The sequence below is a fragment of the Mesoplodon mirus genome, assembly GCF_964341445.2.
Source record: "Mesoplodon mirus genome assembly, chromosome: 2".
Lineage (NCBI taxonomy): Eukaryota > Metazoa > Chordata > Mammalia > Artiodactyla > Ziphiidae > Mesoplodon > Mesoplodon mirus.
Window position 1 is genome coordinate 120,714,167 of NC_138977.1, and position 16,129 is coordinate 120,730,295.

Below are 16,129 nucleotides of genomic sequence, written 5' to 3' on the forward strand. Positions count from 1 at the left end.
GCTTATATAATAGACTCCCTTTTGAAGCAGGGTATACTAGTCTTTATTTCCTCACCCTGTAACATCCCAATCTTGCCAACAGAGAAAGAAGTCAAACTTGATTCTGACAGGAACCAAATCTATCAATTTGTACAAGATGCAAGAGCCAAAAACTCTTTTGCAATTCCTTGACATCCTGTGGTCCCTGGTCCAGCTGTTATTCTCACAGAAATAATTCCTGCTGACGCAGACTCCTGCTTTACAGTAATTTACCTCTGTTCAGTTTTCTTCTCAAACTCTTTGCACTCTGACTCGCATTCTCTCTTTTTTTTTTTTTTGGATTTACCTTTAAAGGGAGACAATTAATATGGACTCTCATACCTCATGGATATTGTGAGTCTCCCTCAGCATTTTCCCAAGTCTTTAAGGCAAACCAGATCCTGTAGTCTTTACCCAAGTCTCCAATGTTTGTTCAGTATGTTGACCTTTTACTTTGTTTTCTTTAAAAAAATATTTATTTAATTTAATTATTTGGTTGCGCCTGGTCTTAGTTGCAGCAGGCAGGCTCTCTGGCTCCTTAGTTGAGGCAAGTGGACTCTTAGTTGCGGTATGTGGACTCTTAGTTGAGGCATGTGGGATCTAGTTCCCGGACCAGGGATCGAACCTGGGGCCCCTGCATTGGGAGCGTGGAGTCTTAACCGTTGTAGCACCAGGGAAGTCTCAACCTTTTACCTTGTGATCAGCTCTTACAGACTCCCTTGTTCTCCTAAAGGGACCAGCTGAACGAGGCCATAAAGCCTCCAGATCTAAACTTCAATGGGTGCAAACCACTGTTACCTACTCAAGACATGAGATATTTCAGGGCATTCAAAGGCTCACTCCAAACACCTGGAGAGTCATTGTTGTCCATCCCTCTCCCTAAAACGAAAAAATGGTTACGTAAGTTTTTAGGGGCGGCTGGTGGCTACTGCTGCCGATAGATGCCTAATTCTGCAGCCCTTGCTAAGCCTCTGTAGGCACGCCTCCCAGATGCCACTCCAGAGCCCATTTCCTGGCCTCCAGAGCCATGCACCTCCTTTGAAGCCTTAAAATATTAAGCTTTATCCACACCCCCAGCTCTTACCTACTTTTGACAAACTTCCTCATCTATACCACCATGAAAATGATGGGATTGCTGCAGGCATTGTAGGACAGGCTTGTGCCTCTCGGATCATTTCTCATGGCAGTTGCATCCCATAGCATCAGATTTGCCCCATATGATGGCTGCAGCTGCCACCAGTGCTGTAACCTTAGACCGCATCCGTCTCCGTGTTCCCCAGGCTGTGTCTGCCGTCTTACGCGTCCATAGGACACGCACCTCTCTACACAGCACAGACCACTTCTGGGCAGGCTCTTCTAACTAACCCTCCATCCTCTCAGTCTTGTAACCCGCTGACCCCAGGTCCTCTGCTGCACCTCCCAGATTACAGAGAACCCACTCTCTCCCATATGATCACCCTGCAACCACAGAAGTGGTCTCTAAGCCACGAGATGATGTCTCAGACGGCCCTTTAAACAATCCAGACTCACTTCTGTTTCATGAGGACTCCTCTAAGCGAAATTTCCGGGGAAACATAATACCTGGTTATGCCATAGCTTCCCTGATGAAACTCTTGAGGCTTATTCTTCGTCGACTGTGAAATCAGCCCAAGCTGCTGAACCCATAGCTCTTCCTAGAGCTTGTACATTAGCGAGAGGGAGAACTGCCGCTATTTGCCCAGACTCCAGAGACGCTTTTGGAGTCTGCCATGCTGTTGCCACAACTGGAAATCCCGCGGATCATTAACTCCTATAGCTAATGCGCATGTAATTGCTGCCCTATTACAAGCTATTCACCTGCCTTCTAAAATTCCTATTGTTCCTTGCTCAGCCCCTACTAAGGACACAGATGCTGTATCTTTAGGAAGTGATAGGGCAGACAGAGCTGCTAAATATGCAGCTCTATAGGGAGCCCCAGATCCTTTCCCCACCCAATTTTTAAACCAGCCTTTATCCCTGACTGACATTATTGACTATGGGGCAAATGCCCTGCAATCTGAAAAAGACAAATGGATACAAAAGGGTGCCAAATGAGGGACCTCCCTGGCAGTCCAGTGGTTAAGATTTCACCTTCCAATGCAGGGGGCCTGGGTTCAATCCCTAGTCTGGGAACTAGATTCCCACATGCATGCCACAACTAAGAGTTCACATGCCACAACTAAGGAGCCCACGTGCTGCAAATAAGACCCAGTGCAACCAAATTAAAACAAAAAATTTTCATACCCATATCATCCTCAATCATCGGGGCAAGTGGAACATAAAAATGTAGACATAAAAAGACTTGAGGGAAGTTTTGTCAAGAAACTGGACTTAAATGGCCAGAAGCTTTGCCCTTGGCCCTTGTAGAGATCAGAAAACTCCAAATAGGAGGCATGGATTGATGTCTTTTGAACTAGTGTTTGGACAACCAATGCCTACTGGCATCTGTAAACCTTCCATTCCTGGATTAAATGAATATTATGGAGTCTTACATGAACAATCAATGCTATGACTAGCTAGATACAAGAACTAACAAGTGTACTTGAAGCACATCACCAACAGATAAGAGGGGCATGGCCGCCACCGACTGACAAGGCTCGCCATCCCTTTAGATCAGGAGACTGGGTGTACATCAGGGTCTTTAGAAGAAAATACACTCCAGGAGAGGTCCAGTGTCATGTTCTGTCTTCTTTGTGGATGGTCATTTGGACCCCAGAAAACTCTATAGAAGCCCAAGGACTGTCTGTCCCTTACCCAGATAAGGGCCATAGGTGGAAACTTTCCCCTTTGCATTGAAAACAAACATGACCCTGGACCTTTCTTGGGTGACATTCCAGGACAATATTGCAATCAAACTCTGCAGTTTGAGCCCACAGGTGGCATCCTCAAACCTCTCAAGAAAGCTGTGAGTGACTCTAACACAAACGTCTGCCAAATCACCACATGTTCCAAATGGCTCACAGCCACCCTTGAACAACTTAGGTATTGTAGCTACCCCCCATGATTAAACTGTCCAATACCCAAACTATATATGGGTGGATCAACAATCTGGACTTGGGCCTTCTCTGGTTGTCCAGTGGTTAAGAATCCGCCTTCCAATGCAAGGGACGCGGGTTCGATCCCTGGTCAGAGAACTAAGAGCCCACGTGCTGTGGGGCAGCTAAGCCCACGCGCCACAACTACTAAGCCCATGCACTCTGGAGTCCACATGACACAACTAGAGAGAAGCCCGCCCTCCATAGCTAGAGAAGCCCACATGCCACAACAAAGACCCGACACAGTGGGTCAGTGGGCCTCAACTAAGACCCAACACAGCTAAATAAATAAATAAATAAATAAATATTTTTTTAAAAACCTGGACTTAACTTGGTTAGGTGGCAGAACCAAACTTTACAGCTGCCAAAACCAGATGACAGGCCTCTTGTACTGGCTCTTTTGCATTCTGTTTTTTTCTCAAAGATTGACAGAAGCACATGGGAAATGGAGGTTTGGGGACACCAATGACAAAGGCCATAGAATGCTCCAGACACTGGGAATTACAGATTCCATTCTAACCTTGTCTGCAAACCACACTGGTTTTTTAATTTTATGTGGCAACAAAGTATATAAGGTGTTCCCACCTCAATGGTCTGGATGATGTAGACTTGGGCACTTGGCTTCTTCTGTCACCAAATCCTCTACACCAAATGCCAGCCAAGTTACAAACCTGGGCTTCTTTGTTCATGAAGTTCTGCTGCATAAATGTGCCAGTCAAGAAACTGTAGAGAATCTCCTTGTGTATCACTACTCCAAGTTCTTTTCAGCATTGAGGGTCTTATTCCCAAGCTTTAGAGGTTATGAATTGGAAAAGGTAATCTTAAATCTCTCCATGGTAATAGAACAAGAGTTCAATACCAGTATGCAAACTTTGAAAATACTCCAGTTCGAAGTTAACAACCTGGCCTCTGGGGTGCTCCAAAACAGCATGCCCCAGATACACTGCCCAGCAAGGAGGAGCTTGTGTAATCATTGTGGAAAAAGTTGATTTTATGTGAATCAAACAGGGCAAGTAGTGTCTAAATTACATCTACCAAAAAAAAGTTTATATCATCTTTAATTTCTTTCATCAGTATCTTATAGTTTTCTGCATACAGGTCTTTGTCTCCTTAAGTAGGTTTATTCCTAGGTATTTTATTCTTTTTGTTGCAATGGTAAATGGGAGTGTTTCCTTAGTTTCTCTTTCAGATTTTTCATGATTAGTGTATAGGAATGAAAGAGATTTCTGTGCTTTAATTTTGTATCCTACTTTACCAAATTCATTGATTAGCTCTAGTAGTTTTCTGGCAGCATCTTTATGATTCTCTGTGTATAGTATCAGGTCATCTGCAAACAGTGACAGCTTTACTTCTTCTTTCGTGATTTGGATTCCTTTTATTTCTTTTTCTTCTCTGATTGCTGTGGCTAAAACTTCCAAAACTATCTTGAATAATAGTGGTGAAATTGATACAGCCACTATGGAGAACTGTATGGAGGTTCCTTAAAAAACCAAAAATAGAACTACCATACGACACAGCAATCCCACTACTGGGTATATACCCTGAGAAAACCATAATTCAAAAAGAGTCATGTACCACAATGTTCATTGCAGCTCTATTTACAATAGCCAGGACATGGAACCTAAGTGTCCATCAGCAGATGAATGGATAAAGAAGATGTGGCACATATATACAATGGAATATTACTCAGCCATAAAAAGAAATGAAATGGAGTTATTTGTAGTGAGGTGGATGGACCTAGAGTCTGTCCTACAGAACGAAGTAAGTCAGAAAGAGAAAAACAAATACCGTATGCTAACACATACATGTGGAATCTTAAAAAAAAAGAAACATTGTTCTGAAGAACCTAGGGGCAGGACAGGGATAAAGACGCAGACATAGAGAATGGACTTGAGGATACGGGGAGTGGGAAGGGGTAAGCTGGGACAAAGTGAGAGAGTGGCATGGACATATATACACTACCAAATGTAAGATAGATAGCTAGTGGGAAGCAGCCGCATAGCACAGGGAGATCAGCTCGGTGCTTTGTGACCACCTAGAGGGGTGGGATAGGGAGGGTTGGAGGGAGGGAGATGCAAGAGGGAAGAGATATGGAAACATATGTATATGTATAACTGATTCACTTTGTTATAAAGCAGAAACTAACACACCATTGTAAAGCAATTATACTCCAATAAAGATGTTAAAAACATTTTAGCATTTTCCATTAGATAAATGAAGCTGAAACATTTCATTGGACTGGCCCATTCCCAGGGTAAGGCCTAGGTCAGTGGGGTGTAAGGAAATGTGCTCTGGCGGCTGAAAAAAAAATGCACAAGGGACTTCCCTAATGGCGCAGTGGATACGACTCCATGCTCCCAATGCAGGGGGCCTGGGTTTCATACCTGGTCCGGGAACTAGATCCCACATGCATGCCACAACTAAGGAGCCCACCTGTTGCAACTAAGGAGCTGGCGAGCCACAACTAAGACCTGGTGCAACCAAATAAATCATTTTTTTTTTTAATGCACAGTATGAGAGTCGTGAGTTAAGTTTTATTTGGGGCAAAATGAGGACTATAGCCCAGGAGACAGTGTCTCACATAGCTCTGAGGAACTGATCCGAAGAAGTAGGGGAGAAAGTCAATATACATGTGATTTTAGTGAAGGGGGTGTGTGCACTTTAGCACACATTTCGGCAGAAGGCTGTTAGTCATGGGGAGCAAATGTTTCTGTTAGTGATGTTAGTGTTTCTCTAGATGTGAGAAGATGCTAGAATTGGGCTCATAAAATCTTCTGCTGAAAATATTTATCTGAAACCCTGCTCTGCCAGTTTTTCCCAGAGCACAGAGAGCCGCATTCCTGATCTCTGCCCTGAACTCTTTCCGGGGGGTGTTGAAGGTCAGCGATGGCAGTGGCCAGTGACGTCATCCTTGTAGAGGCAGATGACAAGGGACAGTCTTTAGGTGGCAACTCTGTTCTTTTCTGCTGGTTGATCCTCATTCCAATCTACGTTTTTTTCTCCCTCGGCAGATTCCTTACCACTTGGTTATATACCATTTTTCTCTCCACAGCCACCAGCTCTGCTTTTTGTGTGTGAAGCTTCCAGGGAAGTTTCAGAGGAGGGAACTGATGGGGCTCAGGGCCGCCACCCGAAGATGTGTCATTCCGGCTTGCAGATTATTTTGAGATGAAAACAATGAAGGCACAAAAGACTCAGGAAGAACCTTTGAACGTCCCCCCTTGCTGCCTGAAAGAGGAAAGTCACTCCTTCAAAGCCTTCCTATTTTCACACAATAAGCAAAGATACCATTTTGGTACGACTGGGTTTATTAAACTGTGGCAAATGAGACAGCCTTTGGGATGTAGGTAAATGCACACAAATTGCTTAGTAAGAGAAACAGCCTCACGACCAAAGGTGATCACTGGGTACCAGTTCCTGCCAGTATTTGTCACAGATGCCAGCTGTCACAGAAGTGCGCCTGGAAACATCTAGTAAAGAGTTGAGTTTGGGAATTGATAGTAATATTCTATCATTTCCATTGGAAGGAGTTTTCACAACAAGGGGCTGACTTTTTTTTTTTTTTGTCATTTGGTTGTTTTGGTTTTTTTTTACATCTTTATTGGAGTATAATTTCTTAACAATGGTGTGTTAGTTTCTGCTTTATAACAAATTTAATCAGTTATACATATACATATGTTCCCATATCCCCTCCCTTTTGCGTCTCCCTCCCACCCTCCCTATCCCACCCCTCCAGGCGGTCACAAAGCACTGAGCTGATCTCCCTGTGAAGGGGCTGACTTTTAATGGGCCAATTGCTCATTTGAGCCCATGAGAGACTGGTTTTAGGGGCCTCTCTGCAGTTGTGCTGACCCGGCTTAGCCCTCAACCAGTTCACCAGAAAGCCCAGGCTGCCTGCCCCAGCTCTACCCGCCCTGCGACTTGGTGGGCACACCAGTTCTTGGGCTTACCTTTAGGCAGACACTGCTCTAGATGTGGCAATATTGCAACGAACAAAATCACTCCTCAGGGAGCTCACTGAGCTCAGACATAAATTATTAACCCAGACATCAATAATGCAATTCCTGTGATGACAATGATTGTAAAGAAGGTAAGGTTGGGACTTCCCTGGCGATCCAGTGGTTAAGACTCCACACCACCAATGCAGGGGCACAGGTTCGATCCCTGGTTGGGGAACTGAGATCCCACATGCCGCACGGCACGGCCAAAAATCTTTTTAAATTTTTAAAAATCAGGTAAGGCTGTCCTGAGAGGGGAGAGGTGGGCAGGGCTCCCCTGGGGTGCGATTCCAGCTGAGATTCAAGTGGTGAGGGACCTCTGCTCCAGACTGAGGAGAAAGCACGCTGGGGGCGGGGGTACGGGACAGCACTGAGAGTCTGTGTTCAGGGGACAGAGACGGTCAGCATGGCTGGAGCCCAGCGGTCAGGGACGGGCGCAGGGTGAGGCTTACAGAGAGGCAGCAGCTGGCTCATGGGAATGGCTGCCTTTGGGGACTTTGACTCCGGGAGGGAATATGATGTGATTTGATTTACACCGAGAGCTGAGTGAGTAACAGATGGACGGGGCAGCAGGGGAAGCAGGGGGCCTAGTCAGGAGGCCTGCGGGACGAGCCAGGCACACACGAGGCCGAGTTTTGGGGCACTGCTGGGGACAAAGTGCCAGCAGTGCCAGCATGGGATGCTGTGCTTGGTAGAGAGGACGTCTGGATTCTCCCAACCCAGACGTCCTCTCTACCAAGCAGTTGGGAAAGCAAACACTTTTATTATTGAATAAGCATTTAAACCAGAGTGTGATGGGCATCACAGGCGTTCCGCTAAGGGACTGCAAAGACAGGAAGCAACCTTGACTTTTTATGCAGATGAGCAGATACAACCAATCACACATATGTTCTCATGATAAACAGTAACTAGTCCTCCCGTGAGGGGGCCTGACTGCGCCACTGGTCACACAGAGTTCATCCCAGCTTTACCTGGTATTTGGAGAGCCATCTGTGTTGGCTACTTGGCCTCATCCAGAGGAAAAACAAACTCTCACATCTTTATGGCAGGAAGTGGTTTTGCAGCTTGGAGCCAGGTGCCCACTGAACTGGAGGATAGGGCACCATCTCCCTTAATGCTTGTATTTCAAAAGGAAGAGAAGGTATTTACAGTGATGCGTTTTCTAAGGTAAATGCCCTGAGGAGAAGGATGGGAGGGGACTCTCTTCCCCATTCTCAACAGGAAGAATTTTAGACTTTTACCTGTCCTTACACAGGGTCCGCTGCGTGTTGGGAACCAGGGTCAGGGGCGCAGGGAGCAAGCATCATCAATTTCCTGTTGAATGGGGGTGAAAGGCCAGGGAGCGGGTGGGAAGTGGCAGCCAAAGGGCAGTGGGAGCCCTGCAAGGTAGTTGATGGAGAAATTGCAGAAGCCGTGGGCTCCAGGTCGGGGGAGGGTCAGGCTGCCTTTGCTTTGCCGTTGCTGTGAGCCTGGACGAGTTAGGTCCGCGGGGCCCTCCTCTCTTTCCCCAGCTTGCTGGCTGAGAACCACGCCACCAGCTGACCTTTCATGAGTGAGGGCAGCTAATGCTTAAACTACACTCCCTGCAAGCCAGGCTCTGTTCCAAAGCCTTGCGTGTGCTCACTAATTTAATCCTCAGAACAAACCAGAGACAGGAATTTTTCTACTGGGGATTACAGGGTATACAGAAATGTGCCAGGTATGTTCCCGGACCTTAATTAAAGAATATAGGATGCAAGAGCAAAAATAATCCCTGCCCTGAAAGAGCTACAGGGCAAATAGCACACGCTATACTTGTTCTGTGTACCGTGTTATGGAGAATGAAATGAAGAAGTAGATGTGAAGTGCTTGGTAAAGACGTCAAGTACATCAAAAGTGCTTGGTAAGTGCCAGTATCTTATTAGTGTTGCTAATATTTCACTGGTTACATCTTCGTGTGTATAAATATTACCTCTCCAGCTTGACGTAAGACCCTTGAAGGCTGGAGAACTTCCTGTATTATATGCCTCCCGGCATTAGGTCAAGATCTTATACAGAGTAGGTGCTCGATAATTATTCACAGAAGAGGAGAATTGTTGGTTCCTTACAAGTGGAGAGAACTTGCCATTTTCCCACTCAGGCATGGTGTCTTTTGGGGGGTAGAACTTTGACTGAACTTTTTATGCCCTCCTCCGTTATTTACTTAGCATTTCTATTTCTTCTTGAGCCTGTATTGATTATGTGGATTTTGCTAGAGAAATGTGACATGTCATTTAGGTTTTCCCCCTTCATGGCATGAAGCTGTATATAGTATTAGCTCCCAGTTTTCCAATCTCTTCTGTAACTGTGGTCTGTTTATATGTGCTCAGTAAATATTTGTTAACAGTTGATTGATAGTTTTAGATTATGATCGTGGAAGAACTGAGTGCAGTTGGATATCTGCCTCCTGGGGAAGACATCTGGGATTCCCAATTTGGATGGTTGGTGCTATGAGATGCTCTCTCTGCCCTGGCCTGGGGGACCGCCCAGTTGGGCTCATGTACGAGAAGCAGTTCCTGGCACGGGGGATCACTAATGTTCTGGGGCAGGGAGCTAAGGGGAGTTGTATTTTCCTACTGTCTAGAATCTTTAGGAGGAGAGATAGTCCTTTCTGGGTATCATACCTGGGCACCACTGGTGTGGTTTTCGGGCTCTCCAAGGCCCACTGGGGTGCCTGGAAGTGCCACCATCCATCATTCAAGGTACAGACAATGGAGAGGGCAACCTTGACTTGAGAAGGACTCCATGACATGACCATCTAGGAGAGAGAGAGAGAAGGGAGGACTTTCAGGTGTTTTGTCCAAATTACTTATTCCTTACTCAGATAGCCCAGGTGTCTTCTTGGAAAATATTTTGAGATCCAAGGGAATGGTGAGGTGGGAAGACAAGTGTTGGGGAGACATGGTAGCTGGGCTCAGTGAGGCCCTGTTGTGGGAAGAGTAGGGGAGACAAATCTGAAGACAGGAGAAAGAAGGGGATGGCTGACCCTGGGTCATCTGGACCTCTGTGAGTCTTTCAGTTTGAAGAACACCCACAGATGACTCTTTATTGAATTATGGAACAAGGATGTTTAGAAAGGATGCCAGAAGAGATTTATTCACCCATCAGACATCCTACTGCTGTTTAAGGATATAATAAAATAATGTAAGTGGTCAATCGAACTAACTGTTTTCGTTTGGTGTTGCTTTTTAAAATATTGTAAGTGCAAACCAAATCGAGCTCTCTCCCACCTTGGCTGGTAGGGTGACATGTAAGGCCAAGCCTTATGTCCAGTTGGCTTGACCATCTGCCATTGAACCAGTTGTAAGGCAGCTGGGCCCTCTCATGGTGAAGAGGAGCAAAGGGACTGTGGTGGGTGCTCTCCTCACACAGATGTTCAGGCAGGAGGAACCATTTAGCTCTCTGCACAACAGCATGGGGGTTGGGGGCACCCAGTGGTGCCTGGGAACCCCCCTCCCTGCTGCTGTGGCCGCCAGCCTCCCCCACAGACCCACAGTGACGGGCTCCCCCAGGCTGAGTCCTCCGACTTCTCCTCCTTTGCAGTAGGAAGGCACTAATATGTCTCTTTCCAAATCTCTCTGCCATGTTCTTCCTAGAAGAGAAACCGATCATTAAATAAATATTATTTCTGGAGCTTGGTTTCATAAGAGATAGCATCTCAGGCTCACAGCACAGAATTTCTACCATCACAATGCTGCGCTTCAGTGGAAAAACGGTGACAACATTTTTCCATTTCAACAGCCACGTCTTATCTAAACTTATTAAATGGTGAGTGGAACTGTCCTCCGTAGACTTTTCCCAGCTGCGTGAGTGCCAAAGCAAACACCTGGCGTTCAGCCACCTTGCTTGCAGTAGTATAAGGGCAAGAGAATCTGAATGGAGAAATGGATTTAGAAATAGTACTTTCTGTATCTGCTTTCACAGCACCTCACTCTACTGACACAGAAATGTCTCCCCAGGCCTGTCCAGGGCCATTCCTGAACTAAGGAGGCACCCACAAAACAAGCAGAATACCTGAGAATGTGCCATTTTATTATATTTTTTAATAAATTTATTTATGTATTTATTTTTTGGCTGCGTTGGGTCTTCGTTGCTGCACGCGGGCTTTCTCTAGTTGCAGTGAGCGGGCTTCTCATTGCAGTGGCTTCTCTTGCTGTGGAGCACGGGCTCTAGGCACACGGGTTTCAGTAGTTGTGGCATGCGGGCCCAGTAGTTGTGGAGCACGGGCTCAGTAGTTGTGGCGCACGGGCTTAGTTGCTCCGTGGCATGTGGGATCTTCCTGGACCAGGGCTTGAACCCATGTCTCCTGTATTGGCAGGCAGATTCTTAACCACTGCGCCACAAGGGAAGTCTCGCCATTTTAAATAAGAATATTGTATGCACTTTTATATGACTCCTGATGAATTTTCCTTGAAAAATGTATTTTCTGGAACAAAATCCATTAAGCCAATTTAATTCCTTAATCAATTTCTATATACTTGGTTAAATCATTTTTATTTTTCTAAAATTAATTAATGAAACATTTTCCATTTTGATTTTTCAAAAGTACTTTTCATCAGGATAAATTCTTTTCTGTTTAGAGTTTATAATGAAGAGCTGATTAATCAATTAGCTTTTGTCCTTATCAAATTTTCCTGATTATAACTTCTGCCACTGAAAGTTTTCTTTTATGGCCAGATACAAAATTTCCTTTTGTTTTTCTTTGTTTCCCACCCCACCTTGGTCAAATCCAGTTTCTAAGGCTTAAATTTTTTTAAATCAATTTTTTACTTTTTAAAATCAATTTTCAGTTGGTGACAAAGTATGTAACATGCAGTTTTAGCCATTGTCTGTGGATAGGCTGTGTAGACTATTTCTACCTGTCATATTCGTTATGAGTTGAATAAAATATGTTATCTAATTTGTGCGTGTCATTATATTCAGAATTCCCTGAGTAGTCATCCCTTCATGTAGGAATGAAATAATTAAATTATACATGAAATAAGTGCTGTAAATACAGTACATGTTTACAATGCTGATTTTTAAATAAAAGGAGAGAATATACAAGTCTAGATTTATCGCCTCTGTCACTGGCAATCTGAATTAACAGAATAGGGGGTTAATTAGGGGTTAGGGGTTAGGGGTCAGCAAGATTTTTCTGTAAAGGGCCAGGTAATAAATATTTTAGTCTTTGCAGGTCATACGTTCTCTGTGACAACCATTCAAGTCTGCTGTTGTAGCCTGAAAGCAGCCATAGACCGTATGAAAACTACTGAGCATGGTTGTGTTCCAATAAAACTTTATTTACACATGGTCCAGATATGGCCCTTGGGCTATAGTTTGCCAATCCCTGGAATAGATGTTCATTCTATTTGCTTTATAAAAGTATCCTTTCTGGGCTTCCCTGGTGGCGCGGTGGTTGGGGGTCTGCCTGCTGATGCAGGGGACATGGGTTCGTGCCCCAGTCTGGGAAGATCCCACATGCCGCGGAGCGGCTGGGCCCGTGAGCCATGGCCACTGAGCCTGCGCATCCGGAGCCTGTGCTCCGCAATGGGAGAGGCCACAACAGTGAGAGGCCTGCATACCACACACACACACACAAAGTATCCTTTCTTTGCCAAGATTGACCATAGACTACTATAAATAGGGAGGTCCTGGAATACACATTAGAAATGGTTTCTTTTCACCCAGTCATTCAGGATGGCAGCTGTTATTAGAAGACTGTACGCCAGCAATGTGTGCATTGTCAGAGTCATACCTAGTTTTCTTAGAAGACCTCAACACCTTGCAGTGCTAAATTAAGAACTATAAACCTCCTGGGAATGGATATAGGGAAGGTAACCATATTCCCATCTTACTGAAAGTGAAGGCAGAACGATTGTCCAGACCCTCATCACAGGGTTAATTATATGATAAAATAAAAACTAATAGCAAAGCAAGGTATGACTTACCTTGTTATTCATTCAAGGTTTAGAGTCATTAACCTCATCTGTGCATAGCAGATTAAGTTCTGAACTTAATTGGGAAATTGCTACACTTCATTATACTTTGCATGCGTCCTCAAAATTAAAACCAACTGAAACAAATATGAAACAGAAAACCCATTCCAAAGAGGCTGAAATTTGACAGGAAATATGCTATACTCCACAGAGTTGAATTTTTAAAGAATGCTCTTCTGGCCTCTGGGTGGGAGTAAACGTTGTATTCTTTAGGGGTGTTTTCAGCTGCACATAACCGTCTAAACATGCCCCTAGTTGGTCCAGACAAGTAGAGGTCAGAGACGGGCAGTTGTTGGTACTAGTGTAGCAGCTCTATATGTCGATCAAAAGGCCAGGTGTTTTCCAGCGCTCCACTCAGTCATTCTTGACTTGTTGGCCTTTGGTCCTTACGTTTGTTGTTTCATGGTTGCGGGATGGCTGCTCTGTCTCCAGACATTACAGCAACATTTTTTTTTTTTTTTTTTTTTTTTTTTTTTTGCAGTACGCGGGCCTCTCACTGCTGTGGCCTCTCCCGTTGCGGAGCACAGGCTCCGGACGCGCAGGCTCAGCGGCCATGGCTCACGGGGCCCAGCCGCTCCGCAGCATGTGGGATCCTCCCGGACCGGGGCACGAACCCGTATCCCCTGCATCGGCAGGCGGACTCTCAACCACTGCGCCACCAGGGAGGCCCTACAGCAACATTTGAGGGAGGAAGAAGAGGTAGAGTCTGAGCCAGTGACTCTGCTAATAAAGGAAAGCAAAAAGCACTTCCAGAGCCCTCAACAGATTTCTGTTTATGTCCCACTGGCCAGAACTCTTTTATTTGGCCACTAACGGTTACAGAGGAGGCTAAGAAAGTGAGTATTTACTTTTCTCAATTTCTATGTGGATGTGGACAAAGGAGAAAGGTGTAGGGGGAGAATGTGTTTTTGGGGTGCATGTGTTTTTTTGAATTATGGTTTTCTCTGAAAAGTGGTAATAAAGTTTATGCCAAGCACTATTTACAATAGCCAGGTCATGGAAGCAACCTAAATGTCCATCAACAGACGAATGGATAAAGAAGATGTGGTACATATATACAATGGAATATTACTTAGCCATAAAAAGGAATGAAATTGGGTCATTTGTAGAGACGTGGATGGACCTAGAGACTGTCATACAGAATGAAGTAAGTCAGAAAGAGAAAAACAAATATCGTATATAAACGCATGGATGTGGAGTCTAGAAAAATGGTACAGGTGAACCACTTTGCAGGGAAGAAATAGAGACATAGATGTAGAGAACAGACGTATGGACACCAAGGGGGGAAAGCGGGGGAGGGGGTAGGATGAACTGGGAGATTGGGATTGACATATATACACTAATATGTATAAAACAGAGAACTAATGAGAACACACTGTATAGCACAGGAAACTCTACATCACTGCACGGTAGAAACTAACACAACATTGTAAAACAACTATACCCCAATTAAAAAAATACTTTATTACTACTTTTCAAAAGAACATGCAACTAAATTCACTAATTGTATCACCTCATGTTAAAATTATAGGGTCAAACAACCCCCTTCTTATTTATAAAACTGTAATTGGCGACCAAGAAAAGCCATCAGTGTGGCTATAACTCCTGAAACATGGTCCAATCACAAAATTTCCCAGATCTCATTATCCCAAATCACCATCTTCTCCACTCCATGGTTTGCTGTGTCCGAAGTGGCAGCCACACTTCTGCCAGACAAAGGCGGCCTGCAGCAGTCTGCAGGGCACGGCCCGGAGCATCCTGAGATGTCTAAAAGGGCTACATGGGGAGCAGATTCCTCCTGGGGGAATGGGGGAGCTGGGACTGTTTTGTTTTATTTACCAGAAATCTAAAGCTCATTTGAGCCAACTGAGAAAACTCTTTGTATGTGAGTGTTCTTTATGAGAAAGAAGTGGACTTTCCCCTAAAGAGCCCAGGTTACAAATGCAGAGCCCTCTGGTCTGCCCCAGCTCTCCTGATGCAAGGGAGCAGCAATGAGGACTCAGGAGGAGTGGAAACTGTCCTTGTCATAAAGGGAAAACCTTGGACGTAGGACAGCGAGCCCCTCCCCACCCTCTGGTTCCAGTAAATGATGAGTTTAGTGGCCACGTGTCTTGCACAAGGCACGTTCATGGTAAAACAGTCTGATCCAGGCAGAAACAAATCCCCTGTGAAACAATTAGATTTTTCCTAGACGCAAAAATGGAAACCCAGTTCCTGTGTTGACCTCTCCTTGTTTCCTTACCTCGTGCAAGCTGGTTCCAAGCAGGATTGCCTCACATATATCAATAAAACACCTCCTTCTCTCCTGGTTTGGCTCTGTTTTACTTCCCAGCAGGAGTCTATGTGTGTTTGTCCCATGACTAGCTGGTTGGTCAGGAGCTGGGAAGGCGGGGATTCTGGCTTAGATCAACCTTTATCTCACAACCACAGAATAGACTTGAGCCACACAGACATGAACATCATCAGCCCGAGGGGCACCTTCTGACCAGTATGTCACCACATCTGCCGACTGTATCCATGGCTGGGTCCCCGGTCCGACTCTGAGAGAAGTCTCCTCCACAGCCAGCGCTTACTTTCATTCAAGTCTTTATTTAGCCACAGATAAACTGTCCCCAACGTCCACTGCTGGAATGAAAGCACAAGAAATAGTACCTATTGGAAAGAAGTTGTCCTAAATCTGACTGGGTCAGAAGTCTGTGGTTTGTTGGAAGTGGCTGCTCTTTCCAGGGATAATTTACATTCTTGATAAAATGCTCTAGCAATTTTCTGATTTATTTTAATGAGTTTAAAAGTCTCGCTTAGAAAACCCACCCAGCTGATAGTCACCCTTGAAGGTTGATTAAGGGCCTTGAACCAATCCTGCAGAAAATACAGGCAGACGTCCTTTTATTGTGTCCAACCCGACAACGATTATTTCCTGTCATGTCATTACCAAGAGAGAATTTTCTGCCTTGTTTTAGAGCCCCACTCCTCATGACAAGGCTGAAATGAACTTTGACCTGGGTTGTGATCCCTGAGAAGCTGCTGCAAATATAGTAAAAGATGTATGATCGTGCGGCAGGCT